This window comes from Macaca nemestrina, chromosome 4, assembly GCF_043159975.1.
Source record: "Macaca nemestrina isolate mMacNem1 chromosome 4, mMacNem.hap1, whole genome shotgun sequence".
In the NCBI taxonomy this organism is placed as follows: Eukaryota; Metazoa; Chordata; class Mammalia; order Primates; family Cercopithecidae; genus Macaca; species Macaca nemestrina.
The window spans coordinates 131,058,182-131,070,329 of NC_092128.1; the positions used below are offsets into that span (position 1 = coordinate 131,058,182).

Sequence of the window (12,148 nt, forward strand, 5' to 3'; positions counted from 1 at the left end):
CAATTGTTTGCAACACTGCCCTGTTAAAGATATTGTTCTGTAAATGAATTCTATCAAATTGTGTCTCCTTTTAAGGAATGATTTCTGAGGTCAGTGTTTGACATTTGTTGCAACCCCAGGATGCCTCCTCCCAGCTTTCTTCTTGTTTGTTTCTCTCTTGCAAACTAATTGGACTATAATTTAGCCTTTATTGGAGTCTCTTTATACTTTTATTTCACCCCAACCTCGATCCTTTTTTTTTTTTTTTTTTTTTTGAGATAGAGTCTCACTCTGTTGCCCAGGCTGGAGTGCGATGGCATGATCTTGGCTCACTGCAACCTCCGCCTCCTGGGTTCAAGCAATTCTCTTGCCTCAGCTTCCTGAGTAGCTGGGATTACAGGCACCTGCCACCATGCCTGGCTAATTTTCGTATTTTTAGTAGAGACAGGGTCTCACCACTTTGGCCAAGCTGGTCTCAAACTCCTGACCTCAAATGATCCACCTGCCTTGGCCTCCCAAAGGGCTGAGATTACAGGTGTGAGCCACATGCCCGGCCCCATCCTTCTTTTTAAATGTAAAAGACTAGTTTTTTTTTTTTTGAGTAGTTTTATGTTTGTAGAAAAATTGAGCAGAAAGAACAGAGAGATCTTAAGGCCCTCCCTTAATTTTCTTCTATTATTAACATCCTGCCTTAAGTGTGGTGTATTTGTTACATTGATGAAGCAATATTGGTAATTTGTAAACTACAGTTCGTATCTGACAATTCTTCACTGTGTTGAACATTGTATGGGTTTGAACAGATGTCTAGTGACCTCTATCCCATACTACAGTAACATTCACCGTAGTTTCACTGCCCTAAATATCACCTGTATTTGACCTATTCATTTCTGTCTCCTTCTCTTCCCTTTACCCTTGGCAACTATTGATCTTTTTACTCCATAATTTTCCATTTTGGGAATATCATATAATTGGAATCATAGTTCGTGTAGAACTTTCAGATTGGCTTCACTCTACTTAGAAATAAGTATTTCAGGTTTCTCTGTGTCTTTTTTTGTGGCTTGGTAGCTGATTTCTTGTTGTCATTGAATAATATTTCATGTTTAGGTACGCCACAGATTGTTTATCCACTCACCGATTGAAGGACATCTTGGATGCTTTCAAGTTTAGCAATTACGAACAAAGTTGCTGTAAACATTTGTGTGCGGGCTTTTGTACAGACGCAAGTTTTCAACTTAATTGGATAAATACTGATGAGTGCACTTATGGATCATATGATAAAAGCACATTTAGTTTTGAAAGAAACTGCCAGTCTTATAGTGTGGCTACGCCATTTTGCATTGCCACAGGCAATGAGCGATAGTTCCTGCTGCGCTCTCTTTCCCAGGATTTGGTGTTGTCAGTATTTTGGATTTTGGAAATTAAAAAAAATTTTTTTTTTTGTTTTTGAGATGGAGTCTCATTCTTTTTTTTTTTTTTTTTTTTTTTTTTTGAGACGGAGTCTCGCTCTGCTGCCCAGGCTGGAGTGCAATGGCCGGATCTCAGCTCACTGCAAGCTCCGCCTCCCGGGTTCACGCCATTCTCCTGCCTCAGCCTCCCGAGTAGTTGGGACTACAGGCGGCCGCCACCTCGCCCGGCTAGTTTTTGTATTTTTTAGTAGAGATGGGGTTTCACCGTGTTAGCCAGGATGGTCTCGATCTCCTGACCTCGTGATCCGCCCGTCTCGGCCTCCCAAAGTGCTGGGATTAGAGGCTTGAGCCACCGCGCCCGGCCGAGATGGAGTCTCATTCTTGTCACGCAGGCTGGAGATTATAGGCGTGCACCACCACAACTGGCTACTTTTTGTGTGTTTTTAGTAGAGATGGGGTTTCACCATGTTGGTCAGACTGGTCTCAAACTCCTGACCTTGGGTGATCCACTCACCTCAGCCTTCCAAAGTGCTGGGATTAACAGGGGCGAGCCACTGTGCCTGACTAAAAATTTTTTTAGCTTTTATTTTAGATTCAGTGGGTGGAAATTTAATAAATGTGTAGTATCATGTATTTTAATTTGCAATTCCTTGAGGATGTATGATGTTGATCATCTTTTTTACATGCTGATTTGTTATCTGAATATCTTTTCTGTTGACGTGGCTATTTGGATCTTGTGCCCATTCTTAATTGGGTGGTTCATTTTCTTGTTGAGTTTTAAGAGTTCTTTGTATATTTTGGACATCAGTGCTTCATCAAGTGTGTGTTTTTTAAAGATTTTCTCTCAGTCGGTGGCTTATCTTGTTGTCTTTAACAGTGTCTTTTGCTAGCAGAAGTTTTAGTTTTAATGAAGTCCAACTCATCAATTCTTTCCATTCATTGATGATGTCTTCAGTATTATATCGATGAAGTCATTGCTAAACCCAAAGTCACCTACATTTCCTTTTATGTTATCTGTTGCAAGGGAGTGATGACCATCTGAACTGGTGGTGTAGGCATAAAAGAATTTACCAGGTGGGCTTGGTGGCTCATGCCTGTAATCCCAGCACTTTGGGAGGCCGAGGTGGGTGGATCACCTGAGGTCGGGAGTTTGAGACTAGCCAGACCAACATGTTAAAACTCTGCCTCTACTAAAAATGCAAAATCAGCTGGGTGTGGTGCCGCATGCCTGTAATCCCAGCTACTTGGGAGACTGAGGCAGGAGAATCGCTTGAACCTGGAAGGCGGAGGTTACCGTGAGCCGAGATCACTTCATTGCACTCCAGCCTGGGCAACAAGAGCAAAACTCTGTCTACAAAAAGAAAAAAAAAATTTACCTTGTTGAGGCAGAGGTTGTAGTGAGCCAAGATTGCACCACTGCCCTCCAGCCTGAGTGACAGAGTGAGACTCTCTCAAAAAAAAAAAAAAAAAAAAAAAGTTTACCTTGTTGTAGGTAGGGAAGGTAGACTTATTAAAGAAAGTAGGAAAATACATTGCTGGGGAGGCAATAGGCAGCTTGCAAGAAAGAAGCTGACTGCAAACAAAGGATTGCCTGAGATTTTATAAGCTAGTTCTTAGGCTGTATGCTGAAGAGGGCTTTGTGTAGTGCTGATAATGCCAAGGTTGTGATGCAAGAATCTTCTCAGTCATTTTGCCAGCCAGGGACCTCTGGCCAGTGACAAACCCACCTGGGCCTTGCTTGGGCATGCTACCTGCCACACAAGAGGCTTTCCATTCACTTGGCCCAGTCTGGCTTGCACAGTGGCTTGGCCTGTGGCTGTACCAGCATGCCCCAGCCTGCCGTGTTATAGCTTCTACCCGAGATGGGGGGTTCACGAGCTCTTTTCCCATGTCCACGAAGAATGAGGATACCCTGACAATTGAAGGACGAGGAAGGCAGAGAAGAATTTTATTGAGTGATGGAATAGCTGTCTTTGGAGAGGGGACCTGGGGGTGGTTTCTCTCCTTTTGTGGCTAAGCCCCGGGATTTTATGGGCTCAGAATAGGGGAGTGCATGCTGATTGGTTTGTGAGTATGCAAAAAGGTTAAAACAAAGGCACCACCCAATGGTGGACAGAACAATGTGAAAAAACAATTAGGAAGCGTAGGTGTATGTAAACCAGGTGAAGGGCGGGGATCAGTCAGAGGAAAGAGCACCAAGCCAGAAGACAGCTTCTCAGTCCAGTCCATGGATTTGACTTGTAGCTTGGCTTTCAGGCTTTAAACTGTCCTTGGCTTGGAGGTGGGGTTTCCCTGGGGACTTGCCTCTATCTGCTTAGGCATTTGTCTGCCTCCTGCCACTATCAGTGCAGTGAGCTAACTTGCAATTTTTTGTATCAGCCGAGGGTCTGCTGGTAGCCAGGCAAAGGAAGATTGTGAGTTGTTTGTGCAGGAGGGCTGTGTGTTCTGGATTATGAAGAAAGGCAGACTTGTAGCTTATCTGCTTCCCTTTTTTTGGTTTCCTTTGCCTCCACCAGCCTGACTGCCCTTCCCTAATTAGGACTCTACATTATCTTCTAGGAATTTTATCATTTTATGCTTTGCATTTAGGCCTATGATCTGGTTTGAGTTAATTTTGTGAAATATGTAAGGTCTATTTATAGATTCTTATTTTTGCATGTAAATATCCAGTTCCAGCACGATTTATTGAAAAGAATATCGTTTCTCTATTGAATTCCCATTGCTTCTTTGCCAAATATCAATTGACTATATTTGTGTAGGCATATTTCTGGGCTCTCTATTCTGTTCCATTGATCTGTTTGTCTATCATTTTGCCCATGCCATGCTGTTTTGATTACTATGGATTTGTAGTAAATCCTGAGGTTGAATAGTATGTCTTCCAACTTTGTTCTTCAATGTTATGTTGGCTATTCTAGTTCTTTTGCCTTTTCATATAAATTTTGGAGTTAGTTTATTATTTACAAAATAATTTGGTGAAATTTTGATTGGGATTGTGGTGAATTCATAGGTTAAGTTATGGAAAATTGACATCTTGACAATATTGAGTCTTTCTATCCATGTACATGGAATGTCTCTCCATTTATTTAGATAGTCCCTGAGTTTTTCTTTTGTTTTCTTTCTTTTTCTTTCTTTCTTTTTTTTTTTTTTTTTTTTTTGTATTTTTAATAGAGATGGGGTTTCACCATGATGGCCAGGCTGGTTTTGAACTCCTGACCTCAGGTGATCCACCTGCTTTGGCCTCCTAAAGTGTTGGGATTATAGGCATGAGCCACCATGCCCAGCCTGTCCCTGGTTTTTTCAATGGAGTTTTGTAGTTTTTCTCATGTAGAACCACTATGAAAAACAGTATGGTGGTGGTGTGGTATGGCTGTGTCTCCACCAAATCTCAGCTTGAATTATATCACCCAGAATCTCCATATGTTTTGGGAGGGACCCAGGGGAGGGTAATTGAATTATGGGGGCCGGTCTTTCCCATGCTATTCTCGTGATAGTGAATAAGTCTCACAAGATCTGACGCGTTTATCAGGGGTTTCTTCCTAATTTTCTCTTGCTGCTGCCATGTAAGAAGTGCCTTTCACCTCCCACCATGCTTCTAAGGCCTCCCCAGCCATGTGGAAGTGTAAGTCCAATTAAACCTCTTTTTCTTCTCAGTCTCGGGTATAAGTTTATCAGCAGTGTGAAAACGGACTAATACAGGTGGTTTCTCCAAAATTGAAAATAAAATTACCATATGACCTCACAATCCTGTTTCTGGGTATATATCTGAAAGAATTGAAAGCAGGGTTAGATATTTGTAAAGGCATATAAATTGTGTTATTATTCACAGTAGCTGAGAGCTGCAAGCAACCCAAATGTCTGTCAACAGAAGAATAGGTAAGGGAGGATTAACTCTGGGATCTGTATTTGATTCCATTGTTCTACATGTCTGTCTTTATGCTACTTCCAAACTGTTTCGATTACTGTAGCTTTGTAATATGTTTTGAATTCTAGAAGTGTGAGACCCCTAATTTGGTCTTTCTTTTCAATTTTTTTTTTGGCTGTTCAGGTCCCTTAGGATGACATTTAAATTTTTGTATGGGTTTTCTCTGTTTCGTGGCCTGTTTCCCCTCCAAGGCAAAATCTCTGCGGCATTGTTCTGTAATTGTGGGTGGAAACGATGACAGGTTACCACCCCCCCCCCAGCTTCAGGCACCCGCTGGTAACCGAGAGCTCATTGTGGAGGAGCAGCAGTCTGAGGTTCTTTGGATTGCTTCCCCACATAATGAGCCACTGCCTCATGTACTAGGCAAGGATGGTCAGGGCCCCCATCTTCTCCATTTGCTGCATCCAAGGCAGGGCCCCCTATTTCACAAGTAGGTCTTCAGTGTTAAAAGGGAGCCTCCAACTCTCAAATGCACTTGCCTCAAAACCAATAGATGGGGGTTGGATGCAGAATGCTGTGTTGTCTCTGGTTTTAGAGTCAGGGCAGTAGTATAGATGACTAAACTCTTTATTTGTATAAATATTTTATGGTAGTAAATACCTAAAATATTAGCTTAAAATTTGAAAGATGATAATTTTTTATTTATTTATTTATTTTGAGATGGAGTCTTGCTCTTGTTGCTCAGGCCAGAGTGCAATGGTGCGATCTCAGCTCACTGCAACCTCTGCCTCCTGGTTTCAAGCAATTCTCCTGCCTCAGCCTTCTGAGTAGCTAGGATTATACATGCCCATCACCACACCCAACTCATTTCTGTATTTTTAATAGAGATGGGGTTTCACCATGTTGGCAAGGCTGGTCTGAAACTCCTGGCCTCAGGTGATCTGCCCACCACGGCCCGTCAAAGCGCTGGGATTATAGGCATGAGCCACCATGCCCGGCTGAAAGATATAAATTTTGAAAGTATGTAGATTTAGATTTCCATCCTATCTTCTCTACTTAAAAGCCAAGAGATCCTGCACAATTCACTCATCTTCCCTGAGACTTGTCTATGTTATGGAATCAATGACACCTCTATTAAGGCTTTTTTTTTTTTTTTTTTTTGAGGTGTAAGTGCCAAAATCTTTGTGAAGGATCTGAAACACAGAGTCTAAACTGATAACTGTTAATTCCATTTCTTCCATTTCTCTTTTCTTATTATTTACACCTCCTTTTTTAAATTTTTTCTTTATTTTTTTTGTGTGAAACACCTCCTTTATTTTAAGATACCTCAAACACTAAATAGATTTCTGAATTGAAATGCTAAGTACTATAAAATTTTAAAAATTCTTTTTGCCGGGCATGGTGGCTCATGCCTGTAATCATAGCACGTTGGGAGGCCGAGGTGGGCAGATCACCCGAGGTCGGGAGTTTAATACCAGCCTGGCTAACATGCTGAAACTCAGGGTCTACTAAATAATACAAAAATTAGCCAGGCGTGGTGGCAGGTGCCTGTAATCCCAGCTACTAGGGAGACTGAGGCAGGAGAATTACTCAAAACTGGAAGGTGGAGGTTGTGGTGAGCCAAGCTCACACCACTGCCCTCCAGCCTGGGTGACAGAGCCAAACTCTATTGCTTATTAATACATTTTATATTGTATCCATTAATTATTCTAATAGTTGTAGTTATTTTTAATATTTTTGTCTTTGAACTTTATACCAGAGTTACAAGTTATTTGTATGTTATTTCTTCGACATTCAGGGTAAAAATGGTTCAGGGTAGAGATAGTGTGAGAAAAATGATGTCTACTAAAAATCTTTTTTCTTTGTGTTTCCCACAGCAGGATACCTTGCTTTAGGCTCTGCTCAGTAGACAGTTTCCAACTGTGTGCACAGCCTGAAACTGATGCTGACAGAAACCAATTGGCGCATATTGTTAAGTCTTAAAATGAGATACAGGGTAGATCCCTAATTAAATTTATTACAATATCATCATCGCTGTCATTTTTGTAACAGGAGTGAGAGTAATAGAGTGAGCTCTATTGGTGCTAGAGAATTCAATTGATATTCTTGTTCTCTAGGCGCTGTTACCCTTTGCTGTGGTAGGGAGTGTGGATGAAGTGAAAGTTGCAGAAAGGATGGTCAGAGGCCGTCACTACCCTTGGGGAGTTTTGCAAGGTAAAAATGAAAGAGGGCAGGCTTTGGAATGATTAAATTAAATATATGTGTATCATTCATAGTCTCAAAGTAACATTTTGACTTGGGCTAATATTGGTAACTCTTGTAATCTGTAAGTTAACAGTTACTAATGAGGAACATAAACTCTGTTAATGCTTACTTTGACCATGATTCATTCTCATAGAAGTTTGCTGAACGCTCTTTAAGCCAAAACCTACAGAGTCTGGGAAGAACCTCTTTGTTTATCTCAGTGCTCCCAATGCGCCATGTGCATATTGTCTGTCTCTGTGTCAATCATGACATTGAGAATGCTGGAAAGCACTTTAAACAAAATGGAAGCAAAAATACTAGTGTGTAGACATGTTACATAAACTCATTACTACCTAATGTAAAAACCATTTTAAACTGGTCACTACAAAAAAAGACTGATAGACTTTTTAAAACAAGACAGTACAGTTTAGCTTTGGCTAAAGATTATACCTTTGACATTTATATAATTATTTAGCATCATATTAAGTTAGAATAGTGTAGTAAGCAGTAATTTATTGTCTGATTCATATATTTGTGGTACTAATTATTGGAGAATGGAAAATTTCTACTTGTACTGGTTTCCAAATGATGTTTTTTGGGTTTTTTTGTTTTTTTCGAGACAGAGTTTTGCTCCTGTCACCCAGGCTGGAGTGCAGTGGCATGATTTTGGCCCACTGCAACCTCCACCTCCTGGGTTCAAGTGATTCTCCTGCCTCGGCCTTCTGAGTAGCTGGGATTACATGCGCCTGCCACCACACCTGGCTAATTTTTGTATTTTTAATAGAGACGGGGTTTCACTGTATTTGGCTGATCTCGAACTCCTGATCTCAGGTGATCCACCTGTCTCAGCCTTGCAAAGTGCTGGGATTAAGGCATGAGCCACCGTGCCCAGCCCCAAATGATGTTTTTAAAAAATTGACATATTAGAAATTTTAAAATTTGTTAAACATTAGTATATTAGTATAAAATATATAACTATACTATATGTGGATGTATAAAATGTGGTCACAGTATTAAACACAATAAATCATATATTGTGGTCAATCTTCTGGACATGATAAACACAGGAGAGAGTCATACAAATTATTTTTCATTAATTAATCTTAATTGACAAAATTGTATGTACTTATGTACAACATGTTGTTTTGAAATACATATACATTGTGAAATGGTTGATTTAATTAACATATGTGTTATCTCAATTATTTTTGTGATGAAAACTTAACATCTATCTTAGCAATTTTCAAGAATATAAAATATTGTTATTAACATGGTCACTATGTTGTACAATAGATCTCTAACTTTTTCTTATCTAACTAAAATTTTGTATCCTTTGACTAACATCTCTCCTACCATACCCTCCACCTAAATCACATAACCACCATTCTACTCTGTTTCTACAAGTTTAACTTTTAAATATGTGATCTATTAGTGAGATCATTTACTATTTGTCTTTCTGTGCTTGGAGTATTCACTTAGTGTAAAGTCCTCCAGTTCCATCCATGTTGCTGCAAATGATAGGATTTCCTGATTTTTAAGGCTGAGTAGTATTCCATTGCACATGTATACCACACTTATTTTCTTCATGCATCTATTCATGGACACTTAGATTGCTTCCATATCTTGGCTTTTGTGAATAATGGTAGTGTAGGTATCTCTCTGACATACCGACTTCATTTTTGGGAGGTAATATATCCAGTAGTGAGATGGCTGAATCATATGTTAGTTGTTTTATTTTTAATTTTTTGAAGAAACTCCATACTGTTTTTCTATCCTAATTTACTGCTATCCTAATTGACATTGCCACAAACAGTGTACAAGGGTTCTCTTTTTTCCACGTCCTCACCAGCACTTGTTTGTCTTACTGATAATAGCCATTTTAGCATGGGGGAAGTAACAGCTTATTGTGTTGTTAATTTTTTTTTTTTTTTTTTTTTTTTGAGATGGAGTTTAGCTCTTGTTGCCCAGGCTGGAGTGCAATGGTGTGATCTTGGCTCACTGCAACCTCCGCCTCCTGGGTTCAAGCAATTATCCTTCCTCAGTCTCCCAAGTAGCTGGGATTTTTTTTTTTTTTTTTTTTTTTTTTTTTTGTATTTTTAGTAGAGACAGGGTTTTGGCATGTTGGTCAGGCTAATCTCGAACTCCTGACCTCAGGTGATCCACCTGCCTCAGCCTCCCAAAATGCTGGGATTACAAGCATGAGCCACCACACTGTGCCTGTGTTTTTTAATTTTTAATTTTTATGGATACATAGTAGGTGTATATATTTATAGGGTGCATGAGATTTTTGATACTCTCATTCAATGTGCAGTAATCACATCAGGGTAAATAGAGTACCCATCAACTCAAGCATTTATCCTTTCTTTGTGTTACAACAATCCAATTATACTCTTAGTTATTCTAAAATATACAGTAAATTGTTGTTGACTGTAGTCACCCTTTTGTGCTATCAAATACTAGATCTTATTCATTCTATTTATGTATTTGTACCCATCAACCATCCCCACTTCTCTCCCTCCCAATCGTTTCCTAGTTACTGGTGATTAACATTCCACTCTTTATCCCCATGGGTTCAATTGTTTTAATTTTTAGCTCCACAAATGAGTGAGGACATGTCTTCCTGTGTCTTGCTTATTTCACTTAACATAATGTCCTCGGTTCCATCCACGTTGTTGCAAATGACAGGATCTCATTTTTTTTATGACTGAATAGTACTCCATCATGTATGTGTACCGCATTTACTTTATTCATTCATCTGATGATGGATACTTAGGTTGCTTTCAAATCTTGGCAATGTTTGTTATTTCACTATGTCAATAGTGCTGTAACAAACAAGGGAGTGGATCTATCTCTTTGATATACTACTTTTCTTTCTTCTGGGTATACACCTACTAGTGGGATTGCTGGATCATATGGTAGTTCTATTTTTAGTGTTTTTTTTTTTTTTTTTTTTTTTTTTAGGAAACTCCATACTGTTTTCCATAGAAACTGTACTGATTGACATTCCTACCAACAGTGTACAAGGATTCCTTTTTCTCCATATCCTCACCAGCATTTGTTATTGCCTGTCTTTTGGATAAAAGCTTTTTTAACTGGGGTGAGATGATATCTCATTGTAGTTTTTATTTGCCTTTCTCTGGTAATGAGTGATGTTGAAAACCTTTTCATTGCTTGTTTGGCATTTTAAAAAACCCACCATGAACCGTTACTTCACACATGTTAAAATGGCTGTTGTCAATAAGACAAAATGTCTTCTTTGGAGAAATGTCTGTTCAGATCTTTTGCCCATCTTAAATTGGATTATTAAATTTTTTCCTATTGAGTTGTTTGAGCTTCTTAAGTATATTCTGGTTATTAATCTCTTGTCAGATAAATAGTTTGCAAATATTTTCTATTGTGTAGGTTGTCTCTTCACTTTGTTGATTGTTTCCTTTGTTTCACAGAAGTTTTTAACTTGAGGTGATCCTATTTGTCTATTTTTGCTTTGATTGCCTGTGCTTGTGGGGTATTAATAAATGTCCTAAAGAGTTTCCCCATTGTTTTTTGTAGTTGTTTCATACTTTGACATCTTAGATTTAAGTCTTTAATCTATTTTGATTTGATTTTTATATGTGGTGAGAGATAAAAGTCTAGTTTCTTTCTTCTGCATATGGATATCCAGTTTTCCCAACACCATTTATTGAAGAGCTTATCCTTTCCCCAATGTATGTGCTTGGCACCTTTGTTGAAAATGAGTTATGTGTGCCTATATGGACTTATTTCTGGGTTCTGTATTCTGTTCAATTGGTCTATGTGTCTGTTTTTATGCTAATACCATGCTGTTTCACTTATTATAGCTTTGTAGTATAATTTGAAGTCAGGTAATGCGATTCCCCCCAGTGTTGTCATTTTTGCCCAGAGTTGCTTTAAGTATTTTTTTTTGGTTCCACGTACATCTTAGGATTGTTTTTTCTTTTTCTATGAAGAATGTCATTGGTATTTTGATAGGGATTGCATTTAATCTATAGATTGCTTTGGGTAATAAGGATATTTTAACAATATTATTGATTCTTCCAATCCATGAACATGAACTATGTTTCCATTGTTTTGTGTCCTTTTCAATTTTTTGCATCAGTGTTTTACAGTTTTCATTGTAGAGATTTTTCATTTCTTTGGTCACATTTATTTCTAGGTATTTTATTTATAGCGATCGTAAATTGAATTAGTTTTTATTTCTTTTTTAGATTGTTTTTTCTTTTTCTGGACATGTCTTTGCTGGGAGACTTCTTATATCGGTTTTGATCTCATTACTTGTTATTGGTCCATTCAGGTTTAGAATTTCTTCATGGTTCAATCTTGATAGGTTGTATGTGTCTAGAAATTCATCCCTGTCTTTTACGTTTTTTAATTTATTGGCATATAGTTGCTCATAGTAGCCTCCAATGAGCCTTTGGATTTCTGCGGCATCAGTTTGTAATGCCTCCTTTTTCTTTCTTTCTTTTTTTTTCTTTATTTTAGAGAAGGGGGTATCACTATGTTGCCCGGGTTGGTCTCAAACTCCTGGCTCAAGCAATCCTCTTGTCTCAGCCTCCCAAAGTGCTGGAATTACAGGTGTGAGCCACTGCACCTGGTCATAATGTCTCATTTTTCATCTCTGAGTTTATTTGGGTCTACTCTT

The 12,148-nt window shown here is 38.8% G+C and overlaps 1 pseudogene; it reads left to right on the forward strand.

Moving 5' to 3' along the window:
• LOC139362918 (septin-14-like) overlaps positions 1-12,148 on the forward strand; it is a 70,958-nt pseudogene that overhangs the window by 19,543 nt on the left and 39,267 nt on the right.